Source organism: Limulus polyphemus, unplaced genomic scaffold, assembly GCF_000517525.1.
Source record: "Limulus polyphemus unplaced genomic scaffold, Limulus_polyphemus-2.1.2 Scaffold1689, whole genome shotgun sequence".
In the NCBI taxonomy this organism is placed as follows: domain Eukaryota; kingdom Metazoa; phylum Arthropoda; class Merostomata; order Xiphosura; family Limulidae; genus Limulus; species Limulus polyphemus.
The window spans coordinates 74,129-81,588 of NW_013667299.1; positions in this window are offsets into that span (position 1 = coordinate 74,129).

A 7,460-nucleotide genomic window follows, 5' to 3' on the forward strand; every position below is an offset into this window, starting at 1 on the left:
GTAGAGGGTTTTACAAATGGAGCTCAGTCAGACTGGATTAATGCCACAAGTGGGGTACCTCAAAGCTCGGTCTTTGGACCTTAGCTCTTTTATATTTACGTCAGTGATATAGATGAAGGAATAGTCAATAAATTACTTAAATTTACTTAAGGTCTTGGATGTTGCTATCTGTGATGACGATGCTGCTGATTTACAAAAGGATTTAGATCATTTAGTGAGTTGGGTAAATAAATGGTAGATAGGTTTTAATTATAATAAATGCAAGATAATGCATGTGGGTTATAATTTAAATTATAAGTATAATTCGGATGTGAATAACCTTAACAGTGTTATGAAGGAAAGGGATCTTGGTGTAATAGTCAATCGTCTCTTAAGCCATCCAAGCAGTACGCTGTTGCTAGTGGTAGGGCAAATAGGATTTTAGGCTGTATCTACAAAAATATTGAATACAAGTTTAAAGTGGTTATAATTTCATTGTACAGGTCACTTGTTAGGACACATTTGGAATATTGTGTTCAGTCTTAGGCTCCTTACCTTAGGAAAGACATTGAATTATTGGAAATGGTTCAGAGAAGGGTTACTAGAATGGTGCCTGGGAGAGGCTAAAATATCTCAAATCGTTTTCTCTTGAAGAAAGATGAATTTGATTGAGGTGTTTAGGATTGTAAAGGGAATTGATAGTGTTGACGTATCATCTTTTTTATATTTAACAGTGAGAATAGTAGGACCAAGGGACACAAGTATAAATTTTGGCAAGATAGGAGTCATCTTCAGTTAAGACAATTTAATTTTTCTAACAGGGTGGTTGGCCTTTGGAATGGGATTTCCTTCGGATGTTATAGAGACAGTAAATTTAAGAGAGTTTAAGAAAAAGCTTGAAAAGTATATGAATGATAAGTATATGAATGATAAGAGCTGTCTTTACGATTTTTTTTAAATTATTTTAATTTAGTTTAAAGGATGGAACAGCTGAGATGGACCAATAGGTCCCATGTTGTCCCAAAACGTTATGTTATTACGATTGTTATGCCTACTAAGTCTATAAGTTAGAACACTCCGATCCTCCGGTGGGACAGCGGTAATTTTAAGGACGTACAACGCTAAAATCCGGAGATCGATTCCCCCTTGTGGACACAACAGATGGACCAATGTGACTTTGTTATAAGACAAAAGAATAAAACTCCCCAGTAGCTATCTATTAACAATTTGAGTTAAAACATTCCAGTAGTCATATTTACTGGGCACCTGAGTTAAAACATCTCTATTATTAAGTCTACTAAACACCAGGAAGTTATGTCTACTAATAACATTTATTATTGTACTGTTTTTTAGCTTGGTATATAAATTAAGAAAATTACTCTTTACATGATCCATACGTGAGGAAAGTTGTTATTTTGTGCTGCTTTCGTTGAAAATATTAGTTGGAATGTTTAATAAATTAATTTATTACTTTGTACTTTTGTTATGAGGATAACTATTAACTTAATGTGTGGATCTAGGACTAACCTAAACCTCGTTAGGTGTTATTGGGTTTACGACCGAAAATATAGTTAACTGACGAAATATTATCTTTATACGTAAGGACGTGAAAACAACATCTATACTCATTATTTGTTTTTTATTTCATTAGGAACCTTGCTTTAAGTAAAAATTTATACTAAAGTTAGTGTTAAAACATCCCGATTGCTAAGCATACGAGTTAAGACACGTTACACAGAAGTATAACAACTCATTTTACTGCTTTTCGCTAAACACGCAACATTTTCACATTAAATCGTCTTGAAATAGGGTTAACCGACACAAACGTCACATTATTACAAAGTGACCTTCTTATAGTATTAGGTTTTATGGAACAATAAATCAAATATGTATAAGATATTTAATAAAGTAAATTCTTCTTGAAAACTAATATTTCCTGGAAGGAAACTGTTTACCTACGTGTTCTCCGTACTCTAGGTTTCTAGGTGTCTGTGGTACAAATAGCGATTATATCGAATCGGTTATATTCGAGGAAACCGAGACTTTCACCCAGTAGATAAAGTAGAAAACTTTGACGTTCAGTCACGAACGTAAACTCAGAACTGTTGAAACTGTCACGATCAGATGAAGGAGCCACATGTAGAAATGTCAAGGAATCGGAAGAAATGACAGACACCGTTTTGCACACATACAAAAACCTCTTTAATCTTTGTTTCAGTTAATGTTATTAACTCTGTTTTAATAATGATAAACATTATCAAATATGTAATATTTTAAGCTGTTTTTAAAATGCTGTATCAATATCTACCTTACGTTATCTGATATCAAAATATTCATCTTTTACTGAAGTCTAAACTTTCTTTTATTAATGGTTCTTTATGAATTTACTTTCACTAAAACTCCAATCTTAGCGACGTTGTACGGGATTCTTAAACCAGCTTCTCGTTCCTTGTTCTTTGTCACGTAACATACTGTCGAAGTGCTCTTTGCTACGTAACATACTTTCGAAGTGTTCTTTGTTACGTAACATACTGTCGAAGTGTTCTTTGTTACGTAACGTACTGTAGAAGTGTTCTTTGTCACGTAACATACTGTCGAAGTGTTCTTTGTTACGTAACATACTGTTGAAGTGTTCTTTGTCACGTAACATACTGTCGAAATGTTTTTTGTTACGTAACGTACTGTAAAAGTGTTCTTTGTTACGTAACATACTATCGAAGTGCTCTTTGTTACGTAACATACTATCGAAGTGTTCTTTGTTACGTAACGTACTGTAGAAGTGTTCTTTGCCACGTAACATACTGTCGAAGTGTTTTTTGTTACGTAACATACTGTAGAAGTGTTCTTTGTCACGTAACATACTGTAGAAGTGTTCTTAGTTACGTAACGTACTGTAAAAGTGTTCTTTGTTACGTAACGTACTGTAAAAGTGTTCTTTGTTACGTAACATACTATCGAAGTGTTCTTTGTTACGTAACATACTAGTCGAAGTGTTCTTTGTTACGTAACGTACTGTAGAAGTGTTCTTTGTTACGTAACGTACTGTAAAAGTGTTCTTTGTTACGTAACATACTGTCGAAGTGTTCTTTGTTACGTAACGTACTGTAGAAATGTTCTTTGTTACGTAACATAACTGTTATAATAATAAATGTTTGAAATGTTAACAAGTGAAAACAGTTGGGAAGTTTAAATCACTTCAATATGACTAGCTGATATTGCATAGACTTTAACAGGATCAGACAGACTAAAAACAGATAGATATTATTTCTTTTTAACTTGTACAGCCTTCGCTTCTGTCTCTTATTTCGAAAGTTGTTTATTCATTGTTTGTTAAAAACACAGTGTAAACTGATGTAAGAAAGTTTAAAATACGTACCTTCATTACAGATGTAAGAGATATGTGTTTAAAATATGTACTTTGAGTACAGATATAAGAAGGTGTGTTTAAAATATATACCTTGATTACAGATGTAAGAAGGTGTGTTTAAAATACGTACCTTGATTTTAGGTTATAGGTGTACTAGTTATGTTCGTTAGTATTTATTTCCTTCTAACTATAACACAAAACGCCAGTGTAAATTTATTTATATATTTACTAAAAAAGTTATTTGTAATATATAGTGTTGGTCGTAAATAAGTAAAATAAAATATTATATCTATGGAAATAAGTTTCGAATTTTAATAACTGATTAATGTTAGTGTTTTAACATAAAGTTTGTACTAGTTAAAACAAGGTAAACCCATTTTCTTACATTTGTTCCTGAAAGTCATGGGAATATATTTAAGTTTCATTACTAGATTCTGATATATTTTATCTTCGTATGACTTATACTTTAGTGACTATGATAGTAGCTTTCAGAATATTGTTTTAAACCTTTAGTGATTGATCATATATATATTTGTGCGTATTTGTGTATATTTCATTTTTTGTTTTCGAACAGTTTTTATAATTATCCTGAATTTTTCTAGAATGTCAAGTAACAATTAAAGAAAGGTAAATTCGACTAAAAGGACAGTTCGTAATGATTATATATATATATACCAAGCTAGCTTTTACGTACTAAAGTAATTATTTTAATTACTAATATGTAAACATAATCCATTATGCGAAAAGACGACATAAACCCTTTAAAATCTTAATTTGTGACGAATAGCCGTCTTTTTTCTCATAAACTTAATATTTCGGATTTTTAGAACTACATCATTTGATTCGGAGTTCAATATTCCATCCCTGATTATATACATATATACTGGTTTTACTGTATCAGTTTCTTATGTTGTGGCTACTACACTTACCTAAGTTAAGGATGTGGTGAACATTCGACATTATAATTCCTGTGTGACAGGAAGCGGCCCTCGCGATGTATCTGACTCCTTGACTGCCTGTTGACGAGAGAAGTCCTTCGACGTGTTTTGAAAACTAAGTACGTCAAAAATTTCAGGATGTTTCCCTGGTAACGGTACAAACATCTCATGTTGTCAGGACAACAATATTAGAAAACACATTCTTTAGGTATTTTCTCACTAGAAGTGACTGTTATTGGAGTTTCTTGTAATAGTTCATGAATAGCTGCAGTGAATGTCTAGGAAAGGCTAAAATCACTTCTTTTACAGTAAAATAGTAGCATAGCTATCAACTAACTCCGAACCTAGAAACTAAAAGCTATAATCATTCATATCTAATCAAAGCACATTACGCACGATAAATCAGAACTGACAATAAACTCAGAAACTAACGAAGCTACGCCGATATAATTTATAAACATGGTTGAATATATTTATTAAATACTTAATCTAAAAATTTAGCTCAACCCACCAAGGTCATAAAGATTGTATTTCTTTGATTAACAGAAGAATAATTAATACGATGATTATTGACATTTTAAACAAAATGGAAAGTAAGGTTGATAAATTAAAACAATCTTAGTGTGTCGCCAAGGGTTTTGTAGAAGCACGTGCGACTATTCAACATCTGTCTGTCCTTCCACAAAATAAATCAAGAGGATACCTTCACAAAGTCTATTTCTAAATTATATCACACGAGCCTGTTATATTAAAGTATATCATGCTAACTTCAAAATACTGAGTCAATATATTACCAGAATATTCTTGTCATAGTACTCGGTGATAATAAACTAGTTAATGTAGCTATGACTTTAATGTTTTCATTACTACGTGGTAATAAACTAGTTAATGTAGCTATAACTATAATGTCTTCATTACTAGGTGGTAATAAACTAGTTAATGTAGCTATAACTATAATGTTTTCATTACCAGGTGGTAATAAACTAGTTAATGTAGCTATGACTTTAATTTTTTCATTACCAGGTGGTAATAAACTAGTTAATGTAGCTATGACTTTGATGTTTTCATTACTAGGTGGTAATAAATTAGTCAATGTAGCTATGACTTTAATGTTTTCATTACCAAATGGTAATAAACTAGTTAATGTAGCTATGACTTTAATGTTTTCATTACTAGGTGGTAATAAACTAGTTAATGTAGTTATGACTTTAATGTTTTCATTACCAGGTGGTAATAAACTAGTTAATGTAGCTATGACTTTAATGTTTTCATTACTAGGTGGTAATAAACTAGTTAATCTAGCTATAACCTTAATGTTTTCATTACTAGGTGGTAATAAACTAGTTAATGTAGCTATAACTATAATGTTTTCATTACCAGGTGGTAATAAACTAGTTAATGTAGCTATGACTTTAATGGTTTCATTAGCAGGTGGTAATAAACTAGTTAATGTAGCTATGACTTTAATGTTTTCATTACTAGGTGGTAATAAACTAGTTAATGTAGCTATAACCTTAATGTTTTCATTACTAGGTGGTAATAAACTAGTTAATTTAACTATGACTTTAATGGTTTCATTAGCAGGTGGTAATAAACTTGTTAATGTAGCTATGACTTTAATGTTTTCATTACCAGGTGGTAATAAACTAGTTAATGTAGCCATAACTATAATGTTTTCATTACCAGGTGGTAATAAACTAGTTAATTTAGCTATGACTTTAATGTTAAAAGTGAAGAGACAGCTAACTGATACTAATGTGTTAATCGAGTATAGAACACTGACTCAGCAACTTAATAATAATATGTTAACAGATTTTTGTTAATAACTAAGTCATAATACAGGAAAGACATCATGTCAATAAGAAAATACCATGATCAAGAATTGATCGAAAACAGTTGAATAGGGTGTGAGAATAGTTATAAAAAAAATTATAATTTTATTTGAAAAATTGGATGTGGCCTGGGGGTAGTTAGAATATTATAACAATAGGCGAGAGAAACGTTTTTAATAGCAAAAGTAACTTATCTATTACATATTTGAGGCCCGAGTTTGTTCGAGGCGCCCTCTTTTTTAGTACATAAGCCTGTCGACAAAAACCAGCGCAATTGCATAGATAGATAGATTGAAGAGATAGATAATTGAGTCAAGCGAACAGTAGGCACCGTAAATTAAGTGTGTGAATCACTGTGATTTATAGCGTGTGTTATAAAGGTTGTTAAGTTTTAAGTGACTGTGGAAATTCTGTGTGTTACAAAGTTGTGTCGAGAAAGAATAAACTATTTTAATTAAGAAAGGACTTGTATCGCCGAAGTTCCTCGGAAAAAATTTATACCGGAAATTAACAAACGACCAGATACGTAACAAATTGGTGTCAGGAATGGGATGGAAAAGAAAAAAAGAGAGATGGAAACGAGAAGTTGCAAATCAAACTACAGTTTAGCAGATTTGATGGCAGCAGTACAAGAATAGCAAAAGAAAGAAGATGAACGAGAAAAGAAACAGAAAGAAAAACTACATCAGTTGTTGGAGGAAAAAGAAAAGAAACAAGAAGAGAGATTACAGCAGTTGTTGGAGGAAAAAGAAAAGAAAAAAGAATAACGAGAAAGGAGACAAGAAGAGAGATTACAGCAGTGGCAAGAAAACAAGCATCAGTGGCAACTGAAACACGAAACGAAACAAGAAGTACAAATGGAAAAGAATAGTAAATTTCAAAGTGAATTAAATACATTAAATGGTGATTTACTGTCTTTTACACAAGGGGGATGTATTAGCCATCGACCAAATCAGCCCCAGACAACAGGAAGCCCCCTTCCAGACCCCGCAACTAAACCCTAATGCAGACATATTCATCCCTGCCAGAAGTCATATTCCCGACATGAGTGTCAGCAATAGGGGTGATCTAGTAAGAAGGAAGCCACAGGAATTCGATGGGAAGGCACCATGGGAAGCATATAGAGCACAATTTGAGCTCCTTGTAGAAATGAATGGATGGACAGAGGAGCAGAAAGCAGTGTACCTGGCAACGAGCCTGAAGGGACAACTACTAGAAATACTTAGACAGTTGTCAGCAGACGACAGACACAACTATAGAGCACTTGTAGCTGCTCTACAACTCAGGTATGGAACTCAAAATCTGTCTGAAGTCTACAGAGCTAGATTTAGGACTAGAGTCCGT